Source organism: Malaclemys terrapin, chromosome 2, assembly GCF_027887155.1.
Source record: "Malaclemys terrapin pileata isolate rMalTer1 chromosome 2, rMalTer1.hap1, whole genome shotgun sequence".
Taxonomy (NCBI): domain Eukaryota; kingdom Metazoa; phylum Chordata; order Testudines; family Emydidae; genus Malaclemys; species Malaclemys terrapin.
In genome coordinates, this window is record NC_071506.1 from 286,971,938 (window position 1) to 286,988,231 (window position 16,294).

At 64.3% G+C, this 16,294-nt stretch overlaps 1 protein-coding gene across 2 annotated transcripts in view; it reads left to right on the forward strand.

Moving 5' to 3' along the window:
• Positions 1-2,487: 2,487 nt before the first annotated feature.
• Positions 2,488-16,294, forward strand: part of SLC4A2 (solute carrier family 4 member 2) — an 82,680-nt gene continuing 68,873 nt past the window's right edge. For both annotated transcript variants that reach the window (XM_054016971.1, XM_054016976.1), the window contains exons 1-3: positions 2,488-2,574; positions 3,697-3,772; positions 6,803-6,888. The gene's annotated coding sequence lies outside the window, so the exon portion shown is untranslated. The remainder of the gene's footprint in view (positions 2,575-3,696; positions 3,773-6,802; positions 6,889-16,294) is intronic.

The following is a 16,294-nucleotide window of genomic DNA, read 5'->3' on the forward strand; positions in this document are numbered from 1 at the left end:
TTCACCCACGAAAGGTCATGCTCCAATACGTCGGTAAGGTGCCACGGGACTCTTTGTTCCCTCTGGCTGCAGCATCCCTGCACTGCTGCCTGTCGCTCAGCAGGGGGCAGCACGGGCTCACCGCAGGCATGTGTGTATGGGGCAGGGGGGGCGAGGCCTCTGGACCCACCTGCCCCTGTGGGGCTCAGTGCAGATTCTTGGAGGGGGCTGTTGTTTACCTTGGTGCAGGGAGGGGAATTAGGGATCTCTGGGACTTGGGGGGGCGTGTCTCAGTAGAGGGTGTTGGGGGGCCAGGGATGGGGGGTGTTTGTGTGCCTTGTAGGGGGCTGGGATTTGGGGGTCTCAGTGTGGGGGGTGGGTGGGGGTGTCTGGGATTTAGCGCTTGTTGAGGGTCTCAGTGCAGAGGGGTCTGGTATTTGGGAGGCGTTGGGGGTGTCGACATAGGGGGCTGATGGGGGTCTCTGTGTAGGAAGTTGGTGGGGGTCTGGGATTGAGGGTGCGGATAGGGTTGTGGTGTGGGGGGCTCTGGGATTTGGGGGTCTCAGTGGGGGTGTCTGATTTGAGAGGTTTTGGAAGTATTGACACAAGGGGCTGATAGGGGTCTCAACATGTGGAATTGGTGTGGATTGGGAGGCTTTGGTGTAGAGGACTGGTGGGGGGGTTGATGTAGGGGGTTGCTTTAGGGTGTCGGTGCAGGGGATGGGTTGGAGTTTGGGGGATCATGGTGGGGGGCTGAGATTGGAGGGATCTGGTATTGGGGGGTCTGAGAGTGGGGACTTGAGGGGTTGCAGTGGGGGGGGCTGGATTCTGGAGGGGACTAGGGGGGTGGTCAGTCTCAGTGTGTGGGGTGGGTTGGGGGTCTCGGTGCAGGGGGCTGAGATCTGGGGGTCTTGGGGCAGGGGCTGGTGGTGGGTCTCTGTGTGGGGCGGGTTGGGGGGCTGGGACTGGAGGCGGGGGGCTTGTCCCAGTGGGTGGGGTGGGTCGGGGGTCTCGGTGCAGGGGGCTGGTGGTGGGTCTCTGTGTGGGGCGGGTTGGGGGTCTCTTTGGGCGGGCGGGCACGCGCATATTCCTGACACGTGGAAAGTTTCAGCGCTTGGGACGCTCGGGAGCGCGCACCATCGCTCCTCCGCTGGCCCCGCCCCCTGCCTCGGGCGCGCGCAGGCCCCGCTCATCCCCGGGCGCGCGGAGGAGGAGCCGCCTCAGGTAGGCTGGGGCTGGAGCGAGCTCCACGCGCGGGAAGGGGCGCGTGCACGTGCGGGAAGCGCGCTCCCGATGCCCGCGCAGGAGCCCGCAGCCCGTGGGGGGGGGGCAGGGAGAATGAGTGGGGGAGTGGAGCCGGGAGCGCGGGCTGGCTGCGCCGAGGGGGGCGGGGGGGGGATGGGGATGGGCTGGCTGGGCAGGGGGGATGGGGCAGGGGTATGTGGGGGGTGGCTGGGGAGATGGGCTGGCTGAGGGGGGGATGGGGCAGGGGGTGTCTGGGCAGGGGTATGTGGGGGGGATGGGCTGGCTGGGGGGGGTGGCTGGGGGATGGGTTGGCTGGGCAGGGGAATGGGGTGGGGGGATGTGGGGGACGGCTGGGGAGATGGGCTGGCTGAGGGGGGGATGGGGCAGGGGGTGTCTGGGCAGGGGTATGTGGGGGGGATGGGCTGGCTGGGGGGGGTGGCTGGGGGATGGGTTGGCTGGGCAGGGGAATGGGGTGGGGGTATGTGGGGGACGGCTGGGGAGATGGGCTGGCTGAGGGGGGGATGGGGCAGGGGGTGTCTGGGCAGGGGTATGTGGGGGGGATGGGCTGGCTGGGGGGGGTGGCTGGGGGATGGGTTGGCTGGGCAGGGGAATGGGGTGGGGGGATGTGGGGGACGGCTGGGGAGATGGGCTGGCTGAGGGGGGGATGGGGCAGGGGGTGTCTGGGCAGGGGTATGTGGGGGGGATGGGCTGGCTGGGGGGGGTGGCTGGGGGATGGGTTGGCTGGGCAGGGGAATGGGGTGGGGGGATGTGGGGGACGGCTGGGGAGATGGGCTGGCTGAGGGGGGGATGGGGCAGGGGGTGTCTGGGCAGGGGTATGTGGGGGGGATGGGCTGGCTGGGGGGGGTGGCTGGGGGATGGGTTGGCTGGGCAGGGGAATGGGGTGGGGGGATGTGGGGGACGGCTGGGGAGATGGGCTGGCTGAGGGGGGGATGGGGCAGGGGGTGTCTGGGCAGGGGTATGTGGGGGGGATGGGCTGGCTGGGGGGGGTGGCTGGGGGATGGGTTGGCTGGGCAGGGGAATGGGGTGGGGGTATGTGGGGGGGATGGGCTGGCTGGGGGGTGGCTGGGGGATGGGTTGGCTGGGCAGGGGAATGGGGTGGGGGGATGTGGGGGATGGCTGGGTGTGTGTGGGCCAGGTGGGGGGGACAGAAGTCTGAAGGAGTGCGCATGACGAAGGGGGCCTGTGGGCAGTTGAGGGGGGATACGGAGGGAATGGTGGGGCAGGGGGTGTTCAGTGGGGCGGGGAGATTGGGAGAATGTGGGGCAGAGCCGTGCAGATGCCCCCGGCTGGCCGGGAGCTGCCCAGTTCGCATGGTTGGTGGTGCTAATGGTGTGTGTTGTGGCAGCTCCCAGAGGGGGCGTCGCTGTGCCAGGAGCAGCCCTGCTGGAAAGGCAGAACCCGGGGGGTGGGGGGCAGAACCCGGGGGGTGGGGGGGGCAGGCTGCAGAGCTGGGGGGCGCAGAACCCGGGGGGGTGGGGGGGCAGGCTGCAGAGCTGGGGGGCGCAGAACCCGGGGGGGGCTGGGGGGGCTGGCTGCAGAGCTGGGGGGCGCAGAACCCAGGGGGTGGGGGGCAGAACCCAGGGGGTGGGGGGGGCAGGCTGCAGAGCTGGGGGGCGCAGAACCCGGGGGGGTGGGGGGGCAGGCTGCAGAGCTGGGGGGCGCAGAACCCGGGGGGGTGGGGGGCAGGCTGCAGAGCTGGGGGGCGCAGGACCCAGGGGGGTGGGGGGCAGGCTGCAGAGCTGGGGAGCGCAGAACCCGGGGGGGTGGGGGGCAGGCTGCAGAGCTGGGGGGCGCAGAACCCGGGGGGGTGGGGGGCAGGCTGCAGAGCTGGGGGGCGCAGGACCCAGGGGGGTGGGGGGCAGGCTGCAGAGCTGGGGAGCGCAGAACCCGGGGGGGCTGGGGGGGCTGGCTGCAGAGCTGGGGGGCGCAGAACCCGGGGGGGGCTGGGGGGGCTGGCTGCAGAGCTGGGGGGCGCAGAACCCAGGGGGTGGGGGGCAGAACCCAGGGGGTGGGGGGGGCAGGCTGCAGAGCTGGGGGGCGCAGAACCCTGGGGGGTGGGGGGGCAGGCTGCAGAGCTGGCCGGGAGCCAGGGGCAGGTGTTAGGAAGGAAGGGACGGGAAGGAGAGTTGCCAGGGAATCCCTGCCAGGTCCCCCCCAGGCCGGCTGGAGAGCGGGCAGGGAGCAGCAGCTCCCTGGTGGCCTGGGTTAGTGACTGGGCCCCCTGGAGTGAAAAGCCCTGGGCTCGGCCCCAGGGGGTGGAGTCCCCTGGGCTGGGGGTGAGGGCTAGTGGCGTGGGGATGGGGATGGGGGTGGGGGTGGGCAGGTGCTGCTCCCTGCTGCCCGGCTGGGAGGCGGCTCCCCATGGGATGCGGCTCTTGCGTAACTTTAGCAGCATGTTCATTCCCTCCAGGAAGAGGAACAAACTCTCCCTCCCTCCCCCTCTCCCTGCAGCCTCTCTCGGAGAAAGGAGAAGGATCCCATCCGAGCGCCCCCTGGCCAGGGCCATCCTGCACCCTCCTGGGAGGAGGTGAGTCTAGCCTCTGTACCCTGGAGGGGGAGGGCTTCTGGTAGTGGGGAATTCCCCAGGCAAGGGCCCTGACTCAGGGCACAGAGGGGAGATCACCCCCCAAACCTGGACCCTGCTTTGCATAGCCTGGGCTCCTGCACAGCCGCCAGGGAGCATCCTGTGACTGCCCCGGCATCCTCTCCGTCCCCAGCCTATGCAGCTTCACTCCTTCCTCAGTCGCTCTCTTGCCTCCAGCCTCCCCCCCCCCCCCCGCTCGCTGCTGACCCCCCCCCTTCCCCGGCCAGCTGTAAAGGAAACAAACTTGTCACCAGCTCCCAAGAACTTGCTTCCTCCTCCTCCTGCTCCCACGTGCCCGGTCAGCCTGTAACCCCCTGACCGCGTCCCCGCCTGTCGCTCTGCTCCCTTCTCACCCGGATTCCTCCCACTCTCCGGGCTTGGGCTGCGTCTCCTCCAGCTCCCTGCCTGCTCCCCTCCAAGCTGGCTTCAGCTCTCCTTGGCGCCCTCCTCCATGCTGTAAGTCTCTGCTCCCTCCTCTTCCTGCCCGCTTAGTTCCATGCCTGTCTGCTCGCTGGCTCCCTGTCCCTGGCTGGGCCGCCCCTCTCCCCCAGGCCTGTTGGTGTCACTCAGGTTTGTCCTCTTGGAGGCCTCGTTTGCCCTAGTGTTTCCATCACCACCGGTCCAATGGGGCTTCTCAAATCTCTCTGAGCTGGGCCTCTGCCTCTCTGCCCTGAGGTGTCTAGCCGCCTTTCTCCTCCTCCTCGGGACTCCTCTCCCCCACCTGGCATTTCCATGACTGCTCCTGTCTCCCTTGCCCATCAACTCGCTGTCAGCTTTGTCTCCCTTTCCCTGTGTCCGTGCCCTGGTCACTGTCACTTTCTCTCCAGCCATTCCACGCTGCTGCGAACACAGCGCTGTCTCCTGCTGCTCCATTCTGCCTCATCTAATTGTCTCGTCCCCTCGCTGTCTGAGCACCACCCTAGGAGGTAAAAATAGAGTCGCAACAATTCCTCTGCCTGCCTGGCCCGTCAGAGAGAGATGGCTTCAGTGGGTACCAGGTTTATTTGCCTTTAGCCTGGCTCGAGGAAGCAGAGTCTGAGAGCAGCGCGGTGTAGCTACGGGTCTCTTGTCCCTGGTGGCAGAGAGTTCCTGAGGCTAGGGCCAGTTCCTACACTTGTCTCCTGCACTTGTGAGTCTTCTCCAGTTGGGCGACAGTAGAATTGTTCTGTCAGAACTGAGCTGTGGTGTGAGCTTGGGGTTGTGGAGGGAAGGGTCATGTACCCACAGGATCGGGGCAACCTCTCCAGTTTCACAACAGTCTGATGGAGGAACCCCTTCAGTGTGCCAGAGCCCCAGGGGTCTCACTCAGCCTCCGGGGCAGGCCTCACCGCCTGCTGAAACTGAACCTCTGGGGTGCCAGCCCCCCACTGCACCCCGTGAGCTCTGCCCAGCGAGAGCAACTGAGCCAGACTCCTAGCAGAGACTCACCCGCTCCGCAGGGACCGCTGTACCTCAGCATGTATACAGTCGGGTTTATTAGTGTCTGTGCGCCAATGCCATGCGCCAGTGCTGAAGGGCAAAGCCGAGTCCATGCTGGTCAGCCCCGCACACCAGCCAAGCTGCCGGGAACCCCATTTTCAGGTGAGAGAGCTTCCTTCAGAAGCCAACACTCACCCCTCAGGCCTTTGTTCTTCAGCTGGGAGCTCAACCCTCGGCAGGGAAATCCTCGAGGAGCTGCTGCTCCATTGTCTCACTGACCCCCTTGGTGACCTGGGGTGGTTTCAACCAGATCCTTAATGACTCTTCATTCCATCCAGATGGTAATTCTGTCCACCCCCCACCCCCCCTCGCAGCCATGCAAAGTGTAGGGGAAACCAAGGCACATGCTGGTTTCAGGGAAAAATTACAAACAATTCCCACTTTGTCACAAGGGCTCTCGGAGCTAGGGCCAGCCCCATGGAGGGCTTTGCAAATCAGGGCAGAAACCTTGAATTAGCCTCTGTTCAGTGGGGAGAAGGTGCAGAGTGGAGAACTGTTATTGGAGCCAGTCCTATGCTGCTGAGCAGACAGGCTGCTGTGTTCTGCACCAGCGGGAGCTTTCTGAGGCTGTCCAGCGCATCTTCAGGGGCAGTGCACGTGCAGGAGCGCGGGTGTGAAGCAGTTCGGTTTGTGGCACACACGGCGTGCCTGACTCATGCCCACAAGTGCAAGGAGATGAATGTGGATCTAGCCCTGGCCCAGCCAGAGGCTCCCCCGTTCCACCAGCCCAGCCTGAACTCTGCCTGCCTTGTGCCCTTCGCCAGCCCCTCCCACCTGGGCAGCTCTCTGCCAGGCCCACTCCAGCACACACCGCAGTGCCAGGTTGGATGCTGGGATAGGGGGGTGGCCGTTCCTTTACCAGCCCTGGTGTGGTTCTCTGGGCAAACGGGTCCCTTCTGGCCTTCGAATGTGAGTGACGGTCGTTTGGGTCAAGGGGCGTCTGGAGCAGGGCCAGAAACAGGGATTTGAAGCCTATTTCAGCACGCAGCCCTAACGAGTGGCTTTCAGAGAACCTCTATAATAAGTCTCAGCAATCAAGCCTGGAAACCGGGAATGCCTGGATCACCCTGGACATGACATTCTCTGTGTCCATTCCTTACTCCTCCCCTGAGCCAGCCAGGCCCCTGCCTTGGGGCAGGACTGGAGCTGGTGTCCCCTAGAGAGGAAAAGCCCCGTGTCCCCATTCCCTGCCCCCCTGAGCCAGCTGTTCCCCATGCCTTGGGGACGGATTGGAGCCAGAGTCCCCTTGAGGGTATCGATCCCATGTCTAATGCCCTGATCCACCCTGGCTCTGCGAATCTTCTCCCTGCATGCTTTGGGGAGCGATGGTACCATACAATTGTGACTGGAGCCACTTTGGGGTTCCTGTGCTTGGCGCTAGCACCCCGAGGGTTGGCGTTGGTGTCACCTGGAGAGAAGGGAGATCTGGGGAAGGCAGTGAAGTGGGGCCAGGGACACTGCTGTTAACCCCTTACTGTCCTTTCTGTATTTCAGTGACTGGTGGAATGGTGCTGAGTGGATCAGTCCCTTCTCTGCGCTGCCCGTCCTGAGCTCCAGCGGCGCTGGAAGTCACTGTGCAGGTGAGTCTGTCCGTACGCTGCGCCCAGGCGGAGGTGGCTCATTGCTGGGGCGCAGGGAGTGTGCGGGAAGCTCCAGACCTTTGGGTTGACGTAGGACAATGATGTTGGGTAGACACCCCCGGGTACTGCAGCTGTTCTGTCTGCTTCAGAGACCTCCCATGGCCGGCTGACAGCCATGTATGGGAGGGACAGTTCGGGGCTGCAAGGTGCACCTCCGAGCCAGGTATCTCCTCAGCTCTGTCAGTGCCACACCTTTCCAGCCTCCTGCTCTTCCAGGCCAAGGTTCCTCCATCCAACTGCAGTGCTCCTCACTCCTGACTCGCAGCCCCCTGCTCGTCCAGCCCTGGGCTCCCCTCCCCAGCTCTGTCCCTGCCCCTGCCCGCCGCTCATCCAGCCCTGGGCTCCCCTCCCCAGCTCTGTCCCTGCCCCTGCCCGCTGCTCGTCCAGCCCTGGGCTCCCCTCCCCAGCTCTGTCCCTGCCCCTGCCCGCCGCTCGTCCAGCCCTGGGCTCCCTTCCCCAGCTCTGTCCCTGCCCCTGCCCGCCGCTCGTCCAGCCCTGGGCTCCCCTCCCCAGCTCTGTCCCTGCCCCTGCCCGCCGCTCATCCAGCCCTGGGCTCCCCTCCCCAGCTCTGTCCCTGCCCCTGTCCCTGCCCGCCGCTCGTCCAGCCCTGGGCTCCCCTCCCCAGCTCTGTCCCTGCCCCTGCCCGCCGCTCGTCCAGCCCTGGGCTCCCCTCCCCAGCTCTGTCCCTGCCCCTGCCCGCCGCTCGTCCAGCCCTGGGCTCCCTTCCCCAGCTCTGTCCCTGCCCCTGCCCGCCGCTCGTCCAGCCCTGGGCTCCCCTCCCCAGCTCTGTCCCTGCCCCTGCCCGCCGCTCATCCAGCCCTGGGCTCCCCTCCCCAGCTCTGTCCCTGCCCCTGTCCCTGCCCGCCGCTCGTCCAGCCCTGGGCTCCCCTCCCCAGCTCTGTCCCTGCCCCTGCCCGCCGCTCGTCCAGCCCTGGGCTCCCTTCCCCAGCTCTGTCCCTGCCCCTGCCCGCCGCTCGTCCAGCCCTGGGCTCCCCTCCCCAGCTCTGTCCCTGCCCGCCGCTCGTCCAGCCCTGGGCTCCCCTCCCCAGCTCTGTCCCTGCCCCTGCCCGCCGCTCGTCCAGCCCTGGGCTCCCTTCCCCAGCTCTGTCCCTGCCCCTGCCCGCCGCTCGTCCAGCCCTGGGCTCCCCTCCCCAGCTCTGTCCCTGCCCGCCGCTCGTCCAGCCCTGGGCTCCCTTCCCCAGCTCTGTCCCTGCCCGCCGCTCGTCCAGCCCTGGGCTCCCTTCCCCAGCTCTGTCCCTGCCCGCCGCTTGTCCAGCCCTGGGCTCCCCTCCCCAGCTCTGTCCCTGCCCCCAGCTCATCCAGCCCTGCTCTGCTGAGGAGTTGGCTAGCCCATGACATGCGTTTGCTGCGCTCAAAGGTTCCTGGGCTCTGCTGAGAGTTGCTGATTCATGTCGCTGGTGGCCCCTTGCAGGCCTGGGGGGCTAGTGGCCAGCCTGTGGGCGTGTGCTGTGTCCCGCGCTGGGTAAGGGTGGCACCTTGTGGCTGCGTGATGCTGGGAGCGGTTGAGCGATGTAGGGGGCACTTGTCCAGCCCGATTCCTCTCCCTTGTTGATGTGCCGGACGTGGCTTTCTGCCGCCTGTTCCACGGGCCCCAGTGCCGGTGTCCTGCCACTGCGTCTGTCTGTGGGGCCCAGGGGGTCACCGCTGGGGGGAAGAAGATGAGAGTGTTCTCTGCCGCGCTGCCTGCTGGGCTGAGGCGCTGACCATGTGGTGGGGGTGGTGCCAGCTGTGGGGGGAGTGACTGTGTGTGCGGGGGATGGGGTAGCGCTGGGGCCAGGGTCCCTGAGGCACTGGCAGGGGGTGTGTGTGGGGTGATAGGGGTAGCAGTGGGGCTAGGGTCCCGGGTAGCAGCAGTGCTGCGGGGGCGAAGGGGCGAGAGCTCCGGAAGCGCTGACAGTGTGTGTGTGTGGGGGGTGGCAGGGGGATGGGGGTAGCAGTGGGGCCTGGGTCCTGGGGCGCTGACTGTGTGGGGGGTGGCAGGGGATGGGGGTAGCAGTGGGGCCAGGGTCCCAGGGCGCTGGCAGTGCTGGGGGCGCAGGGGCGAGGGCTCCTGGAGCTGCGTGGGGACGGCGTTGCCCGTGCCGTGTTCCTCCCAGCAGAGTGTGGGGGTGGGGCCACTCCTCCCGCAGCTCGGACTCTCATTAGCACCGCTCCCCGTGGCGTCGGGTCGCTTTGTGTGGAGCCAGGAAGGCCGGGCTGGGAGGGGGAAGGGCTCCCCCCCACGGTACAGCCTGTCTGAGGCTCCCTCGGCTGCTGGGGGGGGTCTGTGCGGAGCATGCTCTGTTAGAGCAATTAGCCCCACTGCCCTCAGGGGGCCGGGCGCCCAGCCCTGTTGCGGATTGTGGGGGAGTTAGGGCCCTGCACCCCTCTTCCCGAGATTCACTGTGACTCTCAGCCAGCCAGTAAAGCAGAAGGTTTATTTAAGGACAGGAACACAGTCTCAAGCAGAGCGTGTAGGTACGACCAGACCCCCTCAATTAGGTCCCTCGGGGAGGTTCAGGGAGCTTGGACCCCAGCTTGGGGTTCCCTGCGTTGCACCACCCAGCCCCAACCGAAACTAAACTCCCAGCCCCTCCCGCTGCTCCTCTCCTTTGTTCAGTCTCCCGGGCAGAAGGTGTTAATTCTCCCCACCCCCGTTCCTGGCTCAGGTTACAGCTCAGGTAGCTTCCTTCAAGGGAAGTCCCACATCCCCACTGCAACCCCCCTGCAACATTCCCAGGTCAAATCTGCCCTGCTCCCTGCTCCGTCACATCTCTCCCCCCTTCGAGACTGAACTGAGCGGGGTCACTCTGACCAGTGACCTGGGGAAGTTCAGGGCTCCCTCTCCGGGACAACGCGTCCGCTATCACGTTGTCACGTCCCTTCACATGGACCACGTCCATGTCATAATCCTGCAGGAGCAGGCTCCACCTCAGGAGCTTGGCGTTGGCTCCTTTCATCTGGTGCAGCCAGGTCAGGGGAGAGTGGTCGGTGTGCACGGTGAAGTGACGCCCAAAGAGATATGGCTCTAGTTTCTTGAGGGCCCACACCATGGCCAGGCATTCCTTCTCGATGGCCGCGTAGTTCTGCTCCCGGGGTAGCAACTTCTTGCTCAGGTACACGATGGGGTGTCTCTCCCCCTTTTCATCCTCCTGCATTAACACCGCCCCCAGTCCTGTGTCTGAGGCGTCGGTGAACACCATAAAGGGCTTGTCAAAGTTTGGGTTTGCCAGAACTGGGCCACTGACCAGAGCCTCCTTCAGCGCCCGGAGAGCCTCCTGGCACTCCTCGGTCCAGACCACTTTGTCTGGCTTCCCCTTCTTGCACAGCTCAGTGATGGGGGCGGCTATGGCGCTAAAGTGGGGCACGAACCTCCGATAGTACCCTGCCATCCCAATAAAGGCTTGGACCTGCTTTTTGGTTTGAGGAGCGGGCCAGTCTCTGATCACCTCCACTTTGGCTGGTTCCGGCTTTAGGCAGCCGCTTCCCACCCGGTGGCCTAGGTAGGATACCTCAGCCATCCCCACCTTGCACTTCTCCGGTTTTACGGTCAGCCCAGCCTTCTGGAGTCGGTCCAGCACTTGTCTAACCTGGGATATGTGGTCCTCCCAGGTCTGGCTAAAGACACAGATGTCATCAATATACGCCACGGCAAAACTCTCCATCCCCCTCAGTAGCTGATCCACCAGGCGCTGGAAGGTGGCCGGCGCTCCCTTGAGGCCGAAGGGCAGGGTCAGGAACTCATAGAGCCCCAGAGGGGTGACAAAGGCCGATTTCAGCCTGGCATCTGCATCCAGCGGCACTTGCCAATAGCCCTTTGTAAGATCCATGGTGGTAAGGTACCGAGCACCTCCCAGCTTGTCTAGGAGCTCGTCCGGCCTGGGCATGGGGTAGGCATCGGCTACAGTGATGGCATTGAGCTTCCGATAGTCCACACAGAACCGGATCGACCCGTCCTTTTTGGGGACCAGCACCACCGGCGAGGCCCAAGGGCTGGAAGACGGCTGGATCACCCCCAAAGCCAGCATGTCATTGACCTCTCTTTCCAGGTCCTGAGCAGTTTTCCCTGTGGCTCGGAAGGGGGAGCATTTTATAGGCGGGTGCGATCCTGTCTGCACCCGGTGGACAGTCAGATTAGTGCGTCCAGGCTGGTTGGAAAACAGCTGCTGGTACAGATGCAGCACCCCTCCGATCTCAGCTCGCTGGGCAGGGGTTAGCCGATCAGAGAGGGGAATTGCTTCCAGGGGGAAGCCAACTCTTGTCCCAGGGAATAGATCTACTAAAGGGTCATCTCCCTGCCCCTCCCACTGTCCACACACGGCCAACACCATATTCCCCCTGTCATAATATGGCTTCATCATATTCACATGGTACACCCGGTGGTGGTGTGCCCGGTTCGACAGCTCCACCACATAGTTTACCTCGTTTAGTTGCTTGACAACCTTGAAGGGCCCTTCCCAGGCGGCCTGGAGTTTGTTTTTCCTCACGGGGATGAGGACCATCACCTGATCCCCAGTGGCGAAGGTGCGGGCCCGTGCTGTGCGGTCATACCAGACCTTCTGCTTCCTCTGGGCTCTGGCCAGATTCTCCCTGGCCAGGCCCATGAGCTCGGCAAGTCGTTCCCGGAAGGTCAGGACATACTCCACCACCGACTCTCCGTCAGGAGTGGCCTTCCCCTCCCATTCGTCTCTCATCAGGTCCAGGGGCCCCCTTACCCGCCTTCCATATAGCAGTTCGAAAGGCGAAAACCCGGTAGACTCCTGGGGTACCTCCCTGTACGCAAACAGCAGGTGAGGTAAGTACTTGTCCCAGTCCTGCGGGTGCTGATTCATAAATGTTTTCAGCATCATTTTTAGCGTCCCATTGAACCTTTCCACCAGCCCGTTGGATTGGGGGTGATATGCTGAGGCCCAGTTGTGCCGGACCCCACATCTCTCCCACAAGCACCGGAGTAGGGCCGACATGAAGTTGGACCCTTGGTCCGTCAAGACTTCCTTGGGGAACCCCACTCGGCTGAAAATGGTCAGCAGCGCATCCGCCACAGTGTCTGCTTCAATGGACGATAAGGGCACTGCCTCGGGGTAGCGGGTGGCGAAATCTACCACCACCAGGATGTATTTCTTCCCAGACCGGGTCGTCTTGCTGAGAGGTCCCACTATGTCCATGGCCACCTTCTGGAAAGGCTCCTCTATGATGGGCAAAGGTCTCAATGCTGCCTTCCCCTTGTCCCGGGCCTTCCCCACCCTCTGGCAGGGGTCACAGGATCGGCAGTACTGCCGGACGTTGGTGAAGACCCCGGGCCAGTAAAAGTTCTGTAGCAGCCTCTGCCTGGTGCGCCGGATCCCCTGGTGCCCTGCGAGAGGGATGTCATGGGCCAGGTACAGTAGCTTGTGGCGAAACTTCTGGGGAACCACCAGCTGCCTCCTGATCCCCCACGACTCCACTTCCCCCGGGGGAGCCCACTCTCGGTACAGGAACCCCTTCTCCCACAGGAACCTCTCCTTGCATCCTCTCCTCATGGTCTGTACCACACTGAGGTCAGCCAGGCCCCTTAGCTTCCGCAGGGAGGGGTCCTTCTGCAACTCGGCCTGGAACTCGGCGGCTGGGGAAGGGATGGGGACCTGCTCCCTCTCGTCGGCTGGGTCGGAAGCCCCAGCCACCCCGTGGCCTGTCCTTGGGTGTTCCCTCCCCACCCGGGAAGGGTTCGGTGCCTCCGGTGGGACATCCTTCCCAAGGTCAGGGCGTAGTGCCCCTCGCCGGCTCTGGCTACGGGTCACGACTAAGGCGGTCTGGGGGCTGCTTGGCCAGTACTCTAGGTCCCCCCCCATCAACACCTCAGTGGGCAAATGGTGGTGCACTCCCACGTCCTTGGGGCCCTCCTTGGCCCCCCATTTCAGGTGTACCCTCGCTACGGGAACCTTGAATGGGGTCCCGCCCACCCCGGTCAGGGTCAGGAAGGTGTTGGGCACCACCCGATCTGGGGCCACCACCTCGGGCCGGGCCAGTGTCACCTCTGCGCCCGTGTCCCAGTATCCATAAACTTTCTTCCCATCCACCTCCAGGGGAACAAGGCACTCGCTCCGCAGGGACAGCCCCGCGCCAACCCTGTAAACGGAGAACTTTGAATCCGGAGCATCTGGCCCCCCAGAGAAGCTGGCCGGGGGCCCTTCTCTCTCTTGAGCAGTTGATAAGCTGCCAGCCCCTCTTGCGTGGGAAGCCGGCCCCTCGTCCGTCTGGGCCTCTACCAAGTTAACCCGGTGCGGGTTCGGTCTGCTCAGTCTGTCCTTGAGCTTGGGGCACTGGGCCCGAACGTGGCCTCTTCGGCCGCAGTAATAGCAGCTCAGGTCCCGTGGGTCCCCTCGAGCCGGTCGGTTGTCCCTGATGCTGGGCCTTCCCCGTGGGAGGGGATTCCCCATATTCCCCCTTTGGGAGGTCCCAGGGTGACTCTCTCTCTGCATCGCGGCGGGCCTGTTCCTTTGGGGCTCCTCCCTGCCACCCCCTGACCGGCTCTTTACAAACTCATCAGCCAGCTGCCCGGCGTGTCGCGGGTTCTCTGGCTTTCTGTCCACCAACCACAGCCTCAGGTCGGATGGGCACCGCTCATACAGTTGCTCCAGTACCAGCAGTTTAATCAGGTCCTCCTTCGTCTGGGCCCCACCAGCCCACTTGCTGGCGTATCTTTCCATGCGGACGGCTAGTTGCAGATATGAGATCTCAGGGGTTTTATCTTGACTCCGGAACCTTTCCCGGTACATCTCAGGAGTCAGCCCAAACTCTCGTAGCAGGGCCTTTTTGAATAGTTCGTAGTCCCCTTTCTCTGCCTCTCCCAGTTGGCGGTACAATGCCACGGATTTGGGGTCCAGTAAGGGGGTAAGGACCCGGAGTCTGTCCGCGGGATCCACCCGGTGCAGCTCGCAGGCCGTCTCAAAGGCCTCCAGGAAGTCATCCATGTCCTCCCCCTCCTTGTATGGGGCCATGATGCACTTATCAAAGCTCCGTGCAGTCCTGGGTCCTCCCTCACTCACCGCAGCCGGGGGTTCGCTGCCCTTCAATCTCGCCAGTTCCAGGTCATGCTGACGCTGTCTCTCATTCTCCTGTCTCTGTCTCTCTTTCTCCTCCCGTTCATGCTGTCTCTGTCTCTCTTTCTCCTCCCGTTCATGCTGTCTCTGTTGTTCACGATCCTCCAGCTCTCTCAGTTTTAGCTCTTTCTCCCATTCCAGCCAATTCCGCTCCCCGGATGCCGAACGTCGCCGGGAGGATCCTCTGCTGGCCGGCGAGCTTCGCCGGGGGGACCCCCTGCTGGCCGGGGGGGCCACGGCGCCTTCGGTATTTGCTGGGCTCCTCCCCACCCTTCCCCTAGGCATAGGAAGGAGGGGTCTCGGGACGCCCTCAGCAGCCGGCTGACCACTCCCAGCTGGGACAGACACTGGGGCCTGCGCTGCATTTGCCAGGCTGCTTCCCTGAGACACAGGGATCAGTTCATTCGCGCGATCTTCTGCCTCCAGCTGGGCAATGAGCTGTTCTTTGGTGAGCCTCCCAATGCGCAGCTGCCTCCGCTTGCACAGCTCCACCAGGTCGCTCTTAAGCCGCTTGGCATACATCTTCCTGCTGGCCACTCACCGGCCTGTGTGCTCACAGCTCCCCACAGTTCCCAGGGGGCCCCCTAGTGTGCCAGCCCTTCTCGAGGTCACCACCTCTCTGCCAGGGTCGAGCTGCAGACTCCTCCGCCCCTGGGACCACTCGCTGCGATCCCCTCGGGGGACCCTGTTACTGCAAAAGTCCTTCTCGCTGGTCACACACTCCCAGGGGTAATAACCGTCTCTCTCTCACTCTTCAGCGCGCCTGGTCCCCGTCAATCCCCCTTCGTTTTACTGCTCCCCAGTCACTTACTGCAGGAAGCGCCGTCCACGGGGTGCAGTAGATCCCACCGCTGCCACCAGTTGTTGCGGATTGTGGGGGAGTTAGGGCCCTGCACCCCTCTTCCCGAGATTCACTGTGACTCTCAGCCAGCCAGTAAAGCAGAAGGTTTATTTAAGGACAGGAACACAGTCTCAAGCAGAGCGTGTAGGTACGACCAGACCCCCTCAATTAGGTCCCTCGGGGAGGTTCAGGGAGCTTGGACCCCAGCTTGGGGTTCCCTGCGTTGCACCACCCAGCCCCAACCGAAACTAAACTCCCAGCCCCTCCCGCTGCTCCTCTCCTTTGTTCAGTCTCCCGGGCAGAAGGTGTTAATTCTCCCCACCCCCGTTCCTGGCTCAGGTTACAGCTCAGGTAGCTTCCTTCAAGGGAAGTCCCACATCCCCACTGCAACCCCCCTGCAACATTCCCAGGTCAAATCTGCCCTGCTCCCTGCTCCGTCACAAGCCCCCTTTCAGGCTCTTCGGGGTCACTGGAGTGCTTCAAGCAGGCTGCCAAAGGCAGAGGGATTTCATTGCCCTAACGATCCGCCCTGGCTGGCACCTGTCAGTCTCCGCCCTGCCGCTGGGCCGGAGCAGCTCCCGGCACAGCCCTCTGGGTGGCACCTCAATCCGTTTCCTTCAGTCGCGGCTTCTGCCTGGGCGGGCGCCACGGGAAGCAAGTTGGCAATCCCCCTGCTCCAGGGCACAGGTGCTTGGATGGCTCCCTCGAGGGGCGCCCGTCTCTGCTCTGTCCCTGCTGCAGTCCAATGGGGTGGGTGCAGACGGACCCCACCCAGCTTAGCTTAGGTCCCCCGGGCAGTGGAACTGCAGCCCAGGCATGTCCTTGGGTCTGCGGCTGTCGCGGCTCTTGGCCCCTGAGCTAGGCAGATGGGCGCTGGCCCAGGCGTGCGCTGCCCTGGGGGGCTGGTGAGTCACACCTGTCAGGGCCCTACCTCGCACTGTCCCCATTCCCAGCTGGGCTGCCTCGTTCTGTAGGGGATGGGTGCCCAGCTAGGCTGCTCCGCTCTGCCTCCTACCCTCCAAGGCCTGCTGCGAGGCTGGGTGCTGTTAACCTTCCGAGTCCTTCCCTGCTGGGCTGGGGACCCTCTAGCCATGAGGGGTGGCGGCTAGAGCAGGGAGCAGCTGCCAGTGCCTTTGCTGCAGCTACCCGAAGGGGTGGGGCGGCCTGGGGGTCTCTCCATGAGGACACCCCGCCCGCTGACACGGGCTGCAGGGGGACCGGCAGGGTCTTGCTGGGTTCACCAGGAGGCCCCTTGGCTGGACAGTTTGGGCAGGGAGGAAGCAAGTCTTGTGGTGACGATTCACAGGGGAAGGCGTGAATAGGAGGGGGAGCGGCTGGGGGCAGCAGATCAGGCGAGGTGGCCGCAGGAGGGGCTGGAGCCCCGTGGAGGGTGAGGCTGCACACAGAGACCTCTGCTCCGGGACTG